Genomic DNA, 18,123 nt, shown 5'->3' with positions numbered 1-18,123 from the left:
TCAAGCGAGAGGGTAAGACACAGAAAGAAATTTCTGAACGAATAGGCTGTTCCCAGAGTGCTGTATCAAGGCACCTCAGTGGGAAGTCTGTGGGAAGGAAAAAGTGTGGCAAAAAACGCTGCACAACGAGAAGAGGTGACCGGACCCTGAGGAAGATTGTGGAGAAGGACCGATTCCAGACCTTGGGGGACCTGCGGAAGCAGTGGACTGAGTCTGGAGTACAAACATCCAGAGCCACCGTGCACAGGCGTGTGCAGGAAATGGGCTACAGGTGCCGCATTCCCCAGGTCAAGCCACTTTTGAACCAGAAACAGCGGCAGAAGCGCCTGACCTGGGCTACAGAGAAGCAGCACTGGACTGTTGCTCAGTTTTGCATGTCATTCGGAAATCAAGGTGCCAGAGTCTGGAGGAAGACTGGGGAGAAGGAAATGCCAAAATGCCTGAAGTCCAGTGTCAAGTACCCACAGTCAGTGATGGTCTGGGGTGCCATGTCAGCTGCTGGTGTTGGTCCACTGTGTTTTATCAAGGGCAGGGTCAATGCAGCTAGCTATCAGGAGATTTTGGAGCACTTCATGCTTCCATCTGCTGAAAAGCTTTATGGAGATGAAGATTTCGTTTTTTCAGCATGACCTGGCACCTGCTCACAGTGCCAAAACCACTGGTAAATGGTTTACTGACCATGGTATTACTGTGCTCAATTGGCCTGCCAACTCTCCTGACCTGAACCCCATAGAGAATCTGTGGGATATTGTGAAGAGAAAGTTGAGAGACGCAAGACCCAACACTCTGGATGAGCTTAAGGCCGCTATCGAAGCATCCTGGGCCTCCATAACACCTCAGCAGTGCCACAGGCTGATTGCCTCCATGCCACGCCGCATTGAAGCAGTCATTTGCTTTCTGCAAAAGGATTCCCGACCAAGTATTGAGTGCATAACTGAACATAATTATTTGAAGGTTGACTTTTTTGTATTAAAAACACTTTTCTTTTATTGGTCGGATGAAATATGCTAATTTTTTGAGATAGGAATTTTGGGTTTTCATGAGCTGTATGCCAAAATCATCAGTATTAAAACAATAAAAGACCTGAAATATTTCAGTTGGTGTGCAATGAATCTAAAATATATGAAAGTTTAATTTTTATCATTACATTATGGAAAATAATGAACTTTATCACAATATGCTAATTTTTTGAGAAGGACCTGTATGGCTCGCGTGTTTGAACGCAGCTAGAGCAGGCAGAGGTGAATGAGCCGCACTTTTGTGACATTTGAATTCTCCACTGTAATGCGATCTCATGCGAACATATTTTCCAGTTCTGCTGGTAGATTACAGAAAAACAATCCACATCCACCCAAACCTCTAAACGCCCGATCTCCCATTAAACGAATGGCTGTTGTTTCTATGGAGGGGTCAGTGAGGGTCAGGGTCCCAAGAACCCACTATTTGCCCAATTACCCACTATGGTGGGAAAACGATCAGGTGACTCGCTGACCGCTTCCAGGCCACGCCCCCCATTCCGCGGACCCATTATTTGCCCAATTACCCACTATTTTTTCCCAAAGCTAATTATTCGCCCCTCTCTCCATTGGTCTGACTGTGGGTGGGGCCGGGAGGCCACGGCCCGTCCCACGGACCCGTTATCTGCCCGATTACCCACTAAATTTTTGGGAGGCCCCCGCGCGGAGACGAAAGGTCGCGGGCCCTCGAGATTTGAGATTCTGACCCCCCGGGGGCCCCCGACTCGGGGGCCCGAAGCGCGAAACTCTACGACAACGCAATTTTTTTCCCTCTGGGTTACAGCCGGGCGCTCTCTGTATGTCGGTCGGGGGGCCCCGGGGGCCAACGTGCAATATTTGGGGCCCGCGGGACCTTCGTAGCAACATCCCATTCGCCCATTATTGTTGCGGGGGGGGGGTGCCAAAGTGGCATAGGTATAAAGCGGGACGTTTCCCGCGCGGAGACGGAAGGTCGCGGGGCCTCAAGATTTTAGATTCCGACTCTCCGGGGGCCCCCGACCGAGGGCCCCGAAGCGCGAAGCTCTAGGACCTTCCCGTAAAATCGCCCCTCCCCCGCCACAAAATAATTTAAAAGCCTCTTTGAGTGTATAAGTGAAAGAGCCTCGAGAGAGAGATCTGCTTCAGAGGCTGAGAAGGTCTCGCCTCAGCGCTAGAGCGTGGCGGTTTCGATACGTCGCTCGGGGCCCCCCCCCACGAGCCATGGTGCGAAATTTGGGGCCCCTGAGATCCTTGCAGCAACATCCCACTCGCCCATTACATCACTGAAACGCGGGATGCACGGGAAAAAAGTCTTCCAAAGGGCCGATCCGCTAGGGGGCGCCGTTTATCTTCTCGCCACGATCCCCCGAGTCGGGCGGAAAAGTTTGGCGACCCTAGGACCTATTTCAGGGGTCGAAAGGTCAAAAAAGACTTGAGCGTACGCCAATCCAGTATTTTATAAATATAGCTTGGGACGGCCTCCGTACGGAGACGAAAGGTCGTAACGTCTCGAGATTTGAGATTCGGACTCTCCGGGGGCCCCGAAGCGCGAAACCCTAGGACCTTCTGGAAAAAAGTTGGTCTTTCAGAACCAAAAATCACTCAGAATCCTCTGACAACCCAAGAGTGACAGAGGATCTTAAGAGAAAATTGGGGTCAGAGGCTGGAATTTTGTTCCCTTGGCCCTAGAGCCAGGCGCTTTAAGTATGTCGCTCGGGGGGGCCCCAGGAGCCACCGTGCAAAATTTGGGGCCCCTGGGACCTTCGTAGCAACATCCAAGTCGCCCATTACTTGCATTGGTGCACCGTAGTGGGTTCTCGTACGCTGATTCCGCGGACTTCGCGAGGGCCGATCCGCTAGGGGGCGCTGTTTTCCTTCTCGCCCCGACCCCACGAGTCGGGCAAAAGTTTGGCGGCCCTACGACCTCGTTCAGGGGTCAAAAGGTCAAAAAAGGGAGCGCGCGTACGGAAAGTCGGTACGCGCATAAGCGCGGAGCGGGACGTCTCCCGTACGGAGACGGAAGGTCTCAGGGCCCCGAAACTCGGCACGCGCCGCCGTCACGGGCCCCCGAGTTTGAGGGCCCTAGCCGCTTTCCAAGCGTTTAGAGTCCGGCCGTACGTAGGGGCCTGTTTCTCCCATTGACTTGAATGGCAGACACAGAGAGAGGGTTTGAGTACGCCGCTTAGAAAGGGCCGATCGGCCAGGGGGCGCCATTTTTCTTCTCGCCACGAGCCCCTGAGTCGGATGGAAAAGTTTGGCGGCCCTACGACCTCGCCGGGGGTCGAAAGGCCGAAAAAAGTGACGAGCACATATCTTTAATTTTCAGCGAATATTTTTTGCTGATTTTTTTTTAAGGCGCTTCCCGAAATCCGAGGAATTCGGCCCTTTGACATGTGGTTACAGGGGGCCCCACGTACTAGCGTTCGACGCCCTAGGTCCTGATACCGAATTTAAGGTTTTTATTGACCGAAACGAAAAAATTAAATTTTAAATTTTTATTTATATTTTCTTTGATTGTTCTGTTTGTTGTGTTCTAATGTTCTTTTTTGTTGTTCAATAAATGTTTGAAACGTTCCTACTGTCATGTCTTTTTTTGATGCAAAACACGTCTTGTATGTCTTATACACATTTCATTAAAAAAAACCTTAAGTACCAGAAGGTCCCAAATGACTTAAAAGGTAATGGAATGCACCCGACTGAGTGTGCTTAGTACAGTTATAATGTTTTATTGGGAAAGTGGCATATCTTTGAGTTTTCAGGTCATATCACCCGGGAACACTGTGGAAGAAAATTCTGAAATTCAGATCAAAGGAAGGACTCGGGGGGCCTCTATCGAACGAGTCCGACCTCGAGGTCCTGGGCCCCGGGGTCCTGGAGTTACGGGCAGTCAAAGTCTGGGCGTTTTTGCCTTATATCTCGGGAACGCAGGGGCCCCGGACCTCGGACGGGGTGTTATTGGAAAGGGCTCGAGGAGCCCCGCGTTCGGGAGCTAGAGCCCGCGAAAGTTAGGGAGCCCCGCGGATCCGCCAGGGGGCGTCCCCAGGGCCCGCGACGGATGTGTTCAGGTCGTGGGGGAGAGGGGACTTTTTGACCAAAGTTTGAGCGTTCTGGGGCTTTGCGTTCCCGAGTTATGAGCATAAGTTGGCCGAAAATGGCGCTTTTCTATGGGCGCCGCCATTTTGAAAAGCGCCGGATCGTTTTGGTCGAATATCTCCACGGAGACACTGTGGATCGTTCTGAATTTGAACCGTGTGTAGAACTCGAATTAGACGGTTCGAACGAGACCGGTGCTGCTAGGATAGCTTTATGGGTTCCAGAGTTATCGTCTTTTTTCCTGTTGAAACTTTAAAAATTCATATCTCAGGGGACTGAGTGGCCCCGGAGCTCGAGCAGGGACTCGTTGGAAAGGTCTCGGGGTCTCCTGTCGAACGAGCCTGTTTTAATCCACAAAAGCTTTTATTCATTAAATGTGAAATATCATATACAAACACTGTGTCTTTAAATAAATGATGCAATACTCGTTCCAATTTCTCATCCCTTTGAACTGAGGTTGGATCCAATTTCCCATCCCTTAATTTCCCCATCCCTGATTGCTTGGTTTTTCCTTCATTCCAATTCCCCATCCCTTTGAACTGATGGTAGGATCCAATTTCCCATCCCTTATTTTCCCCTCCCTGATTGGTTGGCCTTTTCCTCTGGTCCTCTTTCCCATCCCTTTGAGCTGAAGTTGGACCCAAAAGTATATAAAAGGCCTCTGCCCCGACAATCTTTGTCATTCATTTACACTTTTTTCACCTGCACCACACTTCCAATCACCCTACACCCTCACTCACTGCACCACGGTTGCCGACAACTTCCGCTCTTCTGTTTCACCGTTTTGTTTTCCTGCACCTTGTGTTTTTCACTGCCGTTATTGTTATATATTATATATTTGATTTTGTTAATTATTTTATTATCTATAGTTTTATTTTATTATATACATACACGATATGCCTAGCAGCGATTGCCCGCTGTGCCACCGTGGCTACAGTCAACTTAGCCAGCACCTGGGGGTGAGCCACGGTGTCCGCAATAAGGCGGAGAGAAAGCTACTACTGGCCATTCCATCCGGGAGGGTGGACGTGCGCAAGGGCATCTGCCCCCTGCCCGCCTGCGGAAAATACACCTCCCGGATGGACCGCCACCTGGCCACCCACACGAGATCATGGTCGCGGCCCACCGGCAGGCCACGGAGACCCTCAAGTGGAAGAAGATCATGGAGGGTCTCGCCAACCTGTGGGCCAGCAACCCGGCCGTGGCCATGGTCTCTACCCTGGACCTAGCAGGGGACCTGGAGGACCCAGTTGCTGATGCTGATGCTGATGCTGCTGCGGAGGAGGCAGCGGGGGAGCAGGAGAACCTCCGCCGGCAGGTCGACGTGCTGAGTGAGTCACTCAGGAAGGTGACTCGCCGCTACCGCCTGCTGCTGAGGAGGTCGCGGGGTAAGCCCTCCAGCCAGCTCGCCCGGGTGACTGGCAGGCTGCTGTCTTCCCTTCACCCCCTCGTGCCGGGAGAGGCCGAGGAAGAGGAAGACCAGCCCCTGGCCCTGCCCTTGGAGGAGGCAGACCGCCAGGACCCGGGCCCCCGCCCCCCAGCCGCCGGCCAAGGCGTCGACCTCCTCCTCCCCGGGCGAAGAAAAGCACCCCTTCCCGGACCACGTGGTGGCCCTGAGTGAGTACCGCGCTCTGTCACTTCTCCCCGTCTCGCTCTGCGGCCAAAGTTTCTCGCTCTGTTCTGACCCCATTGTGTGTTTTCTTTTCGCAGACGTCCTCCTCGAGGAGTACCGGGGCCACCAGGAGGGGGCGGATCCTGGACAGAGGCTCATGAAACAACGTGGCCTCGAAGATCTTCAGGATCCGCCACTTCATTTGGTACATGGCGGCGGGGCACACCGACCTGGCCAGCCTGGGCTTCCTCAACCAAACGGCGAGTATGCGGTCTTGGCACAACAGCCTGAACCAGGCCAAGATTGCGGAGCCGACGGTGCACCACTACCTGAAAAACGTGGCCCAGTTCCTGGCCTACTTGGCCGAGACCCCGCCGCCCACCTGCCGACTCTCCCGGACAGTCATGGTGGGGCTGAACCGGGAGATCAAAACGATGATCCGGTCAGTGCGGTGGAAAGTGCTCATGGGGTGAGGGTGAAGCAGGCCAAGGAGGGCCGCCTCATCCCCAAGGCCACTCAAGGCCTGGAAGAAGACTGGAAAGAGAGCCGGGAAGAGTTCGGGCAAGCGGCCGGCACCCACCGGCAGCCCGCCCACCTCCTCCAGCCCATCGCCTCCTGGCAGCCCGTCGCCCTCTGGCAGTCCGTCGGGGGAGAAACGCCCGAGAGGAATATGCTTCCGTAAGTCCGTCTTCTCACGGGGGGGCTCGTTTAACTGCTTGTGCGCCGAGTAGGTGTGTTTGCTGACTCTTTCTCGCTTTTATTCAGGAGCCGACTACACCGTCCAAGAGGCGCAAAGTCGGCACTCCGAGGAAGAGGGGATTCCCTCGGGCTCACCTCTCCCCCCTGAAGAGGATGATGTTGATGAAAGTGGCAAAGAGGGCCCGGAAACAAACCGTTTTCTTTTAATTGTTTTGTTTTAAATGTTCTTTTCTTGTTCTGTTCTGTTGTAATAATAAATGTTTGAAACGTTCCAACTGTCATGTCTTTTTTTGATGCAACACACATTTTTTATACGTGTTTAATTTAAAAACAATTGAGGGCAAAATAATACTGACCCAAAAAAACACTCTGGGAAAAAAAAAAACATCTTATAAAAAAATATTTTAATTAAAAGTGGGCGGGGCATTTTTGGCTAGTGGGCGTTCCCTGTTCTTGGACAGGTGATTAGTTGTCATGGTAATTAACAAGGGCTGCTATTGGTTAACAAAGGGGAAATTTAATGACCTCGATTTTGTGGATCTCATTACTGATGCTGACTCATCACGAGAGGTGAGATAATCTGTCATATTTTTCTTAATTTATGCAATTAAGTGTTATTATATAATGGCACGTTTGTACATTTCTTGACATCCATCGGTACTGTTGGGGTTAGTTCACCAGTACACGCCGCTCATAAAGCTGTATCATGAGATTCTTATGAATTATAATCCGTATAGATATATTTTTGGGCCTAAACCTGAGCAGCCAGGTGAGTTATTTGAGCCAAGGTCCTGGAAGGTCACTGCAATAAAACAAGTATAAAATGTTTAAAACAGTCATATCTTAGTCTAAACTTACAGTAATACTGTCAAACTATATATCGTGTGAAAGCTTGCAGTCTCTAGATGTTATATTTGTTGCCTGCTTTTCTAAAAAAAAAACAACTACACACGTACAGTAATTTATTAATGTTATAAAATTACAATAATTTTTATTTATTTTTTTTGCTTTTTTCCCCCTTTACAGATCATGCCGAAAAGATACAGCTCCGGTAAGTTGATCTATTCTGTGATCCTAGTTCCTTGTGCCATCACAAAGTGTTATGAATCGTTTATGACACAGTAATAAATCATTTTGCGTCATACACTGTGTGTTCGAACATGTTTTTTCTTTTTTCTCCTATTAAAATCGTCTTTTAATATAGCATTCAAGTGCCCGATGTGCCCCGCGTGGATCGTCAACATAAGCAAGCATCTGAGGACGGTCCACGAAGTGGCCAACGAATAGCAAAGAGGACTCTTCGCCCAGCTTGGCCGCCACAGAGTGAGGCTGGCCAACCTGGTTTGCCCACTCTGCGGCAAGCTGGTGAAATACCCCGAGAGTCACCTGGAGAAAGGCCACAGGGGCATGTCGGTAAGTCAGTCTTAAACTAAAACTTTTACATTAATGTATGAAATAGCTGTCTGTTTTAAAGAATACTGAAATGTTGTTTTTATAATGTTTAAGGAGTCATCGCGCTCAGAGACGGTGAGGTCACTGGAGAGGTCGGTAACCGCGGGGAAGCTCAAAATATTGAGAGATACCAACCCCGCCATGCCCCTGGTCCCCGACTTCTCCCAGCCCGAGGCTCCTCCTCAGGTGCCGGCCTCACCGAACACCGTGGAGCACGAACGGAGCCTGATGGAGATATGGAGTAGGAATCGGTTGATCATCATCATAATCCTAATAGGCTGAAGTTACTCAATAAGTGAACTTAAATTGTTAAATGGTTTGTGTTTCAGATGAACGTTTTCCACTGGCCCAACACAATGAGTTGTCGACAGTTGATGTCTATATTGTGTTTTTGTATTGTGTTACACTTGTTTTTTAAATTAAAAAAAGATTCTTTTAATTGTGTTCTTTTTTGGCTGCAAAACAAACTTGAAAGTCAGTGGAATGCATCCGAATGAGTGCGCCAAGCATGGCACATGTGGTTTCATCCATAAAAATTTATATAAAATGTAAAAAAGCATCTATAAGCACTTTTTCCGGGAACCCATTATTTGGCGGCCATATGTAATCAGGGAAATGGGATGTCTTTGTATTCCCGGCTCCCGTTCATACCAGAAGGTCCCAGACGACTGAAACTTAGTGGGATGTATCCGACAGAGTGTGCTTAGTACAGTTACAGGGGTTTAATCCATAAAACTTTATTCTGGCCCCGGGGTCCTGGAGTTACGGGCGGTCAAAGTCTGGGCGTTTTTGCCTTATACCTCGGGGAGGGTGTTGCTGGAAAGGGCTCGATGTGCCCCGTCGAACAAGACCACCCCCAAGGCCGGGGGCCCCCGGGTCGGGAGCTAGAGCCGGTCAAAGCTGGACAGGAAGTGGCCGTATTCGAAAAGGGAAGGTCCCAGGAGGTGGGGACTGTGCCTGGGGTAGGGTCCCTCTGGGCCGGCTGTATGGCCGGAGTTTGTTTATTTTTTTATTAAAAATAATAATTAAATAAAACTTAAATAAAATAAAAATAAAAAAATAAAACTTTATTTTTCAACCGAAAAAATCTAACAGAAATTTTTGAGTTTCCCGGATTTCTCGAAACTCGGGATTCTGATAGGGGGCATGAGTCGTAGACAGGAGCGCAAGTTAGGTGGCGCTAGACCCTTCCTGAGCCGGGATACGGATATCCCACTTTATATTTATTCCATTGAAATGAAATGGTGGGTTCGGGGGGTGGAATCGTGCCGAGTGCCATAAAATAGTTTTTATCAGGTTTGGAACGCGGTCAACTTGATGAATGAGAATGGTCTAACTGGTTAGTGAACAATCATGACAGCGGCCAAATATAGCGTTCCGCAGGGTTCAACATGGGGCAACAGGTCATTTTCCGACTATAGTGGGTAATCGGGCAAATAATGGGTTTTTGGGATGGGGGCGTGGCTTAGGGGGTCGGGGGGGTCACCTGATCGTTTGGCCACTATAGTGGGTAATCGGGCAAATAATGGGTTCGTGGGACAGGAGGCGTGGCTTAGGAGTGGTCGGGGGGGTCACCTGATCATTTGCCCACTATAGTGGGTAATTGGGCAAATAATGGGTTCGTGGGACGGGGGGCGTTGCTTAGGAGCGGTCAGCAGTGGTCACCTGGTCATTTGCCCACTATAGTGGGTAATCGGGCAAATAGTGGGTTCGGGGAACGGAGGGAAGCGAGAAAGTGACCGGTCCACCATTATACGAACGGCAGAGAAAGCTCATTCGAGTAGCCAGGAACTGGGACGTTGAGTCTGCCACCCTCTGGATGTGGCCGGTACTGCCTCATAAGGGCCTCGGACATGGGGCCGCTCCCGTTTGACCCCTGGCGGGGTCAGGCTGACCGAAACGGCTCAGGGCGTGTCGGGGGGCCCGGGAGGGTTGGGGGAGCGCGTCGGCCGGCCCCCGAAAAATTCGGACCGGTCAGCGTGCAGCGCCCAAAAACCCACGCCTGAGGACCCGGTACGTAATGAGGAATCGGGTACTTGGCCGGATTCTCGCACTACCTAGAGGGTAACCAAATGTCCTTTTTTCCCCAGGACATGTCCTGTTTTCATGTCCTATCCTGGCTGTCCTGGTTTTCATTATTTTTCATTGGGCCATTAAATTGACCGGTGTTACGAGATTTTCGGTTTATGTTTTCATTAGTATGCACGATTTGTGCAGTCGATTGTAACTGAATAACAGATACTTTGTGTAACAGCAGAGCAACCTTCAGCTGTCGTCTACAATGAGTTCAGCTCGTGCTCTTCCTTTGTACCTTGTGATGTAACAGCTGATAGGCCTATATACATTTCTTTATAACTTTCATGCCTCTTTGATAAAGAAACAAAAAAATGCAGGGAAAGATCAGCTCTACAGCAAAATATAGAAGGGCAAGCAAGAAGGATGAGAAAGAAAAACAGGATGAAGAGGAAAACGTGGATGAAGAAAACCAAAGATATAGACACTTTTTGTTAGTTAATTTTTGTAAGTTTGTGAGAGCTATTTTTGTTAAATTTGGATCGCTAATATAGCAGAGGTATTTTTTAGTTATTTATTATTTTTTTAATACAGACGAGACATTAACTTGTCATGATACAATATGTTGAGAAACCTCTGAGAAGCCTATCTGAATTTGTGTATTTGGTTATAGTGTTTTGTAATATAACAATTTTATATCCATACAGAGGAGGCATTTTTAAATGTATTGAAATTATAAGGCATCTTTGAGTAAACTTTGAGGTATCATTTGAGTATTGCCGGGCAGAGTGTCCTGGTTTTTGGTAATCAAAATATGGTCACCCTTACACGATTCACACCTGACATTTCAACGTTTCTTTAGACATAAGTCTATTTTTTTGTGATTAGTATTCACTAAGTTACAGTTCATTTTCTGAGAACTATCAGATTGGACTTCGTTCAGAGGGAGAAGAGAGATCACGCATCATGTTTGTTTTCTTTATTTTACAAAAAGCACAATATTTTGTTTTTACTCCGAGTGTACACAAATAAAAGAAGATATTCCACAGATTAAAATGGTGTATAGCTCTTAATTGTATGTAGAACATTGACAGAGTATTTTGAGTCTCTTTCACAGTGGTAAGAAAAAAAAATGCGGTGGTATCGCCGGCGATACCTCAGAGTGTTAAATAAAATTGAGTACCTTTCGTGTTTTCAATGATGTGCAGCCTATGTATATCTGTTCACAGCTCAGAAAATGTGTTCTGGGGTTTCATGACCCTTTAAGTACTTATTAAAATCAGATACTCTAAGACCTTTACTTAAGTTGTATTAGAATTGGTGATTTGAAACTTGTAAAAGAGTCATTTTCGAGTGAATCTTCATGTGACCCTTAAGGTCACCTTTAAATCTGAAACTCTTTCCACACTGACCACATGTAAAAGGCTTCTTTCCATTGTGAATTCTCATGTGGGCTGTAAGATTTCCTTTTACAGTGAAACTCTGTCCACACTGTTGGCAGGTGTAAGGCTTTTCTCCATTGTGAATTCTCATGTGGATTTCAAATGTTCCTTTTTGACTGAAACTCTTTCCACACCGTTGGCAGATGTAAGGCTTTTCTCCAGTGTGAATTCTCATGTGGATTTCAAGTTTTCCTTTTTGACTGAAACTCTTTCCACACCGTTGGCAGATGTAAGGCTTTTCTCCAGTGTGAATTCTCATGTGTCCCTTAAGGTTACCTTTAAATCTGAAACTCTCTCCACATTGTTGGCAGGTGAAAGGTTTCTCTCCAGTGTGAACTCTCATGTGTTCATTAAGGTTTCCCTTTTGACTGAAACTCTGTCCACATTGTTGGCAGGTGTAAAGGCTTTTCTCCAGTGTGAATTCTCATGTGGACTTTAATGCTACCCTTATGTGCGAAACTCTGTCCACATTGTTGGCAGGTGTAAGGCTTTTCTCCAGTGTGAATTCTCATGTGGACTAGAAGGCTTCTTTTATGTGTGAAACTCTTTCCACATTGCTGGCAGGTGAAAGGCTTTTCTCCAGTGTGAATTCTCATGTGGGCTATAAGGTTTCCTTTTACAGTGAAACTCTTTCCACATTGCTGGCAGGTGAAAGGTTTCTCTCCAGTGTGAATTCTCATGTGTACTTGAAGGTTTTCTTTAAGTGTGAAACTCTTTCCACACTGTTGGCAAGTGATGGGGCTCTCTCTAGCATGATCTTTCAAGTGAACCTGAAGGTTTCTGTGTTGATCAAAACTCTTTCCACACTGTTGGCAGATGAAATAACTTTTATTTCCAGTCTTTTGAGCTCTATTTTGTAAGGAGGTCTTTTTAGCCTGTATCGATCTTTTCCCAGTCATGAAATCGTGTTTATCATAATGTTTTTTCTCTTCTTCCATTTCATTAAGTTCATGACTCGCCTCTTTCAGTGCCGTTAGGTCTAGGGCAAAAACAGACATAAAACAATTTAGAAATGTAATACATCAAAACCAACAACATGTATGATCTATACCCTATCCTATCCTATGTATCAGGGATGGGCAACTTTGGTCCTGGAGTTTCATCCCAAATCAACCTATCTATCTGTAATTTTCAAACAGTCCTGAAGACTGAAGACAATTTTGCTGGTGTGTTTGATCAGAGATGGAGCTAAACTCTGCAGAATAGTGTCCCTCCAGGACCAGAGTTGCCCATCCTGTCTATAGATCTTATACTCAATACACCAGTGGTTTTCAAAACTGGTCCAAAGGGACTCACCACTGCACATTTTATGTCTCCTTTATTTATCACATATGGTTAAGAACATCATCTTGTTAGAAGAGAGCTGACACTGAATTTGCAGCTTTAACCGCAAACTAATGTTCATCTACTGGGATAGAACCGGATCCATTATAGACCTAAATGTACTGAAATTAATTCACTCAAAAGCTCTTCTGTACTCTTCTGTGGTTACCGATCTCAGTACTTCCATACCGCACCCAAGCATAATCCAACCGTGCCTCTTCACGTGGGCCAGGGCATGGTACGGAGCAATTACACTAGTAAAATGAACCAGACTGTACACACCGGGACGAATGTCGTGCATGCGATTATCGCCAACTTTATTTTCTCGTGACTAAACAAAGGGCGCCAATGTGAGTGTGCACACCGACACGAAAAACGCCAGGCGTAAAAGCATCATTTTTTAAAAAACACCTCGTTTTTGTTTTTTTGGGGGGGTCTGACACGTCGCGTTAAACTGGCAACCAATGAGAGTGGTGCTTTTGTTCATGTGCCTGGAGATGCTGAAATTACAGTAAAACACGACTTGGTGGCTCTCAAGCACAAAACGGTCTTGCTGAGCACACATTGATACCAAGAAGGCAAAGAGAAAGTAAGTAGACGAAGAAGACCCCTACAAACCATCCCTGGGTCTAAAACAGCTCCTTAGCTTCCTAGGTCATGTATCAGTATACCGTGTAAATGAATGTGGCCGACTCCCTGATCAGTGCCCTGACTACTGAACAAGGGAGCTGATTGAGACACGTGCTATGGGTGCTGTTTGTTTTGTTTTATCTTTTACATTGGAGAAATATAGTTGAGAATGTCTATTTCATAAATATGTTTATTTGCACTACTGTTCACCTGCACTTCTGTCATTGTGACTTATTTGCACTACCGTTTCTGACTACCATCTCTCATTATACATATAAGCCATTTTATATCTGCATTTTTGTCTTCTTTAACTTTATTAAAGGTGCCCTAGAACTTCTTTTTAAAAGATGTAATATAAGTCTAAGGTGTCCCCTGAATGTGTCTGTGAAGTTTCAGCTCAAAATACCCCATAGATTTTTTTAATTCATTTTTTATCTGCCTATTTTGGGGCATCAATAACTATGCACCGATATATAGGTTGCAGCCCCTTTAAATCTCGTGCTCCCCCGCCCCCGGAGCTCGCGCTTGCCTTGAACAGCATAAACAGTTCACACAGCTAATATAACCCTCAAAATGGATCTTTACAAGATGTTCGTCATGATAGAACTTTTTGGCCTTAATTCTAAGCGGTATGTGTGGAGAAAACCAGGCACTGCTCATCACCTGTCCAATACAGTCCCAACAGTGAAGCATGGTGGTGGCAGCATCATGTTGTGAGGGTGTTTTTCAGCTGCAGGGACAGGACGACTGGTTTGCAATGAAGGGAAAGATGAATGCGGCCAAGTACAGGGATATCCTGGACGAAAACCTTCTCCAGAGTGCTCAGGACCTCAGACTGGGCCGAAGGTTTACCTTCCAACAAGACAGTGACCCTAAGCACACAGCTAAAATAACGAAGGAGTGGCTTCACAACAACTCTGTGACTGTTCTTGAATGGCCCAGCCAGAGCCCTGACTTAAACCCAATTGAGCATCTCTGGAGAGACCTAAAAATGGCTGTCCACCAACGTTTACCATCCAACCTGACAGAACTGGAGAGGATCTGCAAGGAGGAATGGCAGAGGATCCCCAAATCCAGGTGTGAAAAACTTGTTGCATCTTTCCCAAAAAGACTCATGGCTGTATTAGATCAAAAGGGTGCTTCTACTAAATACTGAGCAAAGGGTCTGAATACTTAGGACCATGTGATATTTCAGTTTGTCTTTTTTAATAAATCTGCAAACATGTCAACAATTCTGTGTTTTTCTGTCAATATGGGGTGCTGTGTGTACATTAATGAGGAAAAAAATTAACTTAAATGATTTTAGCAAATGGCTGCAATATAACAAAGAGTGAAAAATGTAAGGGGGTCTGAATACTTTCCGTACCCACTGTATGTCATTTGAGTGCACTATATCTGCAAAGAGTGAACGAAATAAAGGGAGTGAATTCGGACACTGATGTATCTGTGCGTCGGAGAGCTGGAGCTGCCACAGAAACCGCTCAACACTTAATAAAACTACTTTTATCCTACATATTACTTCAAAAAATAATATTAATAAACAATCTTAATGACTTTATTTTGTAATCATACATACCATACCTGCCAGATTTGAAGTTTAATCGATTGTATGGTTTGTCATGCTTAATATGTGTTCATAATCATTAAATACTATAAAAAAAACTGAAAACAAAAATAAACACATTAACAAGTGTACAATATTTCATATATTTATTAATTTTAATAAAGTTATTTTTAGTTTGTTAGAATCTCATGCTCACAGATGACGTGGTCGTTGAGCGCCCTCAGGTGACTGTTATGATTGCATTTGAATGAATAAACTACCTATAGATGATTAACAAATATTTTTAAGTCAAGTTGTTGTTTTCATACTTCTTTCTGTAATTTAATATTGACAGAAAAATATTACAGAACTATGAGTTTCAGTTTGTGGTGTATTTTTGTAAATTGTATTTAAGTAACTTGAATGTAAAGTAATTAGTAATCTGATTACTTTTTACATGTAGTAATCAGTAATGTAATCAAATTACAATTTTAATGTAGTAATTTGTAGTGGATTACTTTTTTTGAGTAACTTACCCAACACTTTATACAGTAGGGGTGCTGTTACTAATCCGAATCAGTAACAAACCTCCGAATCCAAACACAGACGAAGAAGAAGCAGAAACAAACGATAAAAGCTTTGACCCCGCATTCTTCATAACGCTTACGCTGAGTGTCCTACGCCTTCCCTATTTAAGTTACGGGAAAAAAACGAAACTGGCGCCGCGTTCATTCCGTAAGTAGAATAGGGAAGGCGTAGGACATTCAGCGTAAGCGTTATGAAGAATGCGGAAGCGGAAAGTACGTTCAATGCGATATTTTGTTTATAAAGCATAAACGGTTGTATTTTTTTCGAAAATGCCCAATCGATTCACTAGATAAGACCCTTATTACTCATCTGGTATAGTTTAAAGCCCTTGAAGCTGCACTGAAACTGTAATTTTGACCTTCAATCTGTTGGTAGCCATTGAAATCCACTGTAAGGAGAAAAATCCTGGAATGTTTTCCTCAAAAACCTTCATTTCTTTTCGACTGACGAAAGAAAGACATGAACATCTTGGATGAGATGGGGGTGAGTAAATTTATCAGGAAAAATGTAGTTAAAAGTGAACTAATCCTTTAAGTCATAATAGCATAATGACAAATAGCATAAAGCATAATTAAGTCATAACAGCTCGCAGACTATCAACACTCGGGTAATGACAGCGTAAATGACACTTCAGAGGCACTTGATAATTACAGGCAGGTGTGTTCGATCAGGATTGGATCTGAACTCTGCATGTATGTAGATCTCCAGGAACAGGATTGGGCATTCCTGCTCTATGTTCATCAGCTCATTATCAGAGACTCATGATCGGAAATTAATATTTTAAATAAATCTACAAAGTGTCCTGTTGAGGTACTCCAGGGCTGCGTTCAAGTAAAGATTTTTAAGCCCTCCCCTTGCTCGCTTCCCTCCATCTTGTCAACTCGGATGTCTATCACTATTTACATTGAACGAGTGCCCAATACTGGCAGAATCTGTCTAGCTACTCTCTAAGTTCATGATTGCTTAATCTATATGGAGCTGACTTGCAGTCAGATGCAACTTATCTTCCAGAAAATACTCTAAAGGCTTGAATGTTTAAAGGCTTGAATATGCATGTTGCCACTTTTAACCTTTTCTAAATAAAAGAAATAACAGTGAGCGGATCTTTTTTGTATTATTCGATTATTTTTTTTGATCTTGCACCTGGCAAAGACGCTTTGAATGTGTTTGACTATGTGACTCTCACGCCACATAAAATTCACACATCAGGCGTTGTTATAGGAAACATGATTAAAGTCGCTGCAGAAACAAGGTTGTGCCGGACAAACAGAACATGACAATATAACAGAGACAATGTTTTGAGACCAGTGAAGACGACAGCACAGAATAAAGCCGTCAGTGCCAACTGCCGCTGCCGCAGAAGATGCAGGAGTCCAACGCGGCTGCACAATGTCATGATGTAAATAAGACAACATCTGTACTGCAAACCCTTCTTGTTGCTTTTTTGGCTTATGCCTACCAATGCAATGCAATGAAACCAATGCAGATATTCCAGAAAATGAAAGAGTGGCATGAAGCACAAATCGGATCTGAACAGCTGCGATACACAGTGTGGACGTCAAAAACTTTGGATTCGAATTTTTGACTGAACATTGTTTTTGAACTTATTTCAGTTTGTATCTGAACTTTAACAAAAACATTTAAATGATAACATGATAATTTTGTCACAATAATCACGATATGTAATTTTCACACCATTTCACCTCTAGCCTCATTCTTATTAATTTTTAACCTACACCTGTACCACGAATGACAAGGTGAATGTTTTTCACTGGTTTCATCAAATATTATCAGTTTACTCACTTCTACTTCATAATGTTTTACACACTTCCCCTGCTGACTTTCCTCCATATGACACACATGAAATGATTATTGATAAAATCTTTCAATCAGGACTTGTTTGTTGCTTGATTTAATGTTCAATTACTGCTTTTTATGTTCAGGTATGTTAATAATTAGTACAGCACTTTTTCGGCATGAACAGAAAAAAATACTTTCATTGTTCTCTATTCAGAAGAAGATATTGAGTTTAATGCTGCACAAAATATTCTCTATTTCTGTAGAGCTGGACATTTTAATAATGATCAAATGACTGAGTTCAGCTGTGAGAATAAAACCAACCTGTTTGTTCCTCAGTATCTTCATGTTTCACTCTGAATGTTTCTTCAATCTTCATGTCTTCAGTCTCCTCTTTAATCTTATTTTCTTCAGTTTCCTCTTTAATAAACTCCATCTTTAAGAAGGGAATAATTAACTGAGTTAATGGTCTTAAATGAACCTGTTCAAACAACAACAACAAAAAACACTCAAAACTAACGGTGCAAATTAATAAACGTAATATTTAGGCATGTATGACTGATGAAAACATGTTTAGATAGTTTGTTAGTGTTTGTTGTTCTCGTTCATGTTCACTGTTTGAGCAGCACGTGTCGTGATTCACTGAATCATTTCTCAAAGTATTTGATTCAATTGACTCGGAGTTGAAAAGTTCAGTTTCTCCATCATTACTCGCCAGAGATTGAACTGATGATCATGATCAACTCTGATTTATGATTTATATAGAGAGAAATGAGACGCAGGTTTACTGTTTCTCATCAGTGGATATGAGCTTTACTCACACAAAAATCCTTCACTACAGTTAGATAAATAAATCAAAATTAAATTGTAAATAAACTAATATTTCAAAGCTTGTAAAAAAAATCTATAAATCATTGAACTGTCTTCATCGATTTA

General features: G+C 44.6%; 1 pseudogene; it reads right to left on the bottom strand.

The window, feature by feature from the left end:
• LOC125250872 overlaps positions 1–18,123 on the bottom strand; it is a 77,055-nt pseudogene that overhangs the window by 31,564 nt on the left and 27,368 nt on the right.

This window comes from Megalobrama amblycephala, linkage group LG17, assembly GCF_018812025.1.
Source record: "Megalobrama amblycephala isolate DHTTF-2021 linkage group LG17, ASM1881202v1, whole genome shotgun sequence".
Classification (NCBI taxonomy): Eukaryota; Metazoa; Chordata; class Actinopteri; order Cypriniformes; family Xenocyprididae; genus Megalobrama; species Megalobrama amblycephala.
Note: the sequence above shows the minus strand (reverse complement) of the source record. Positions and strands in the feature narration are given on the sequence as shown.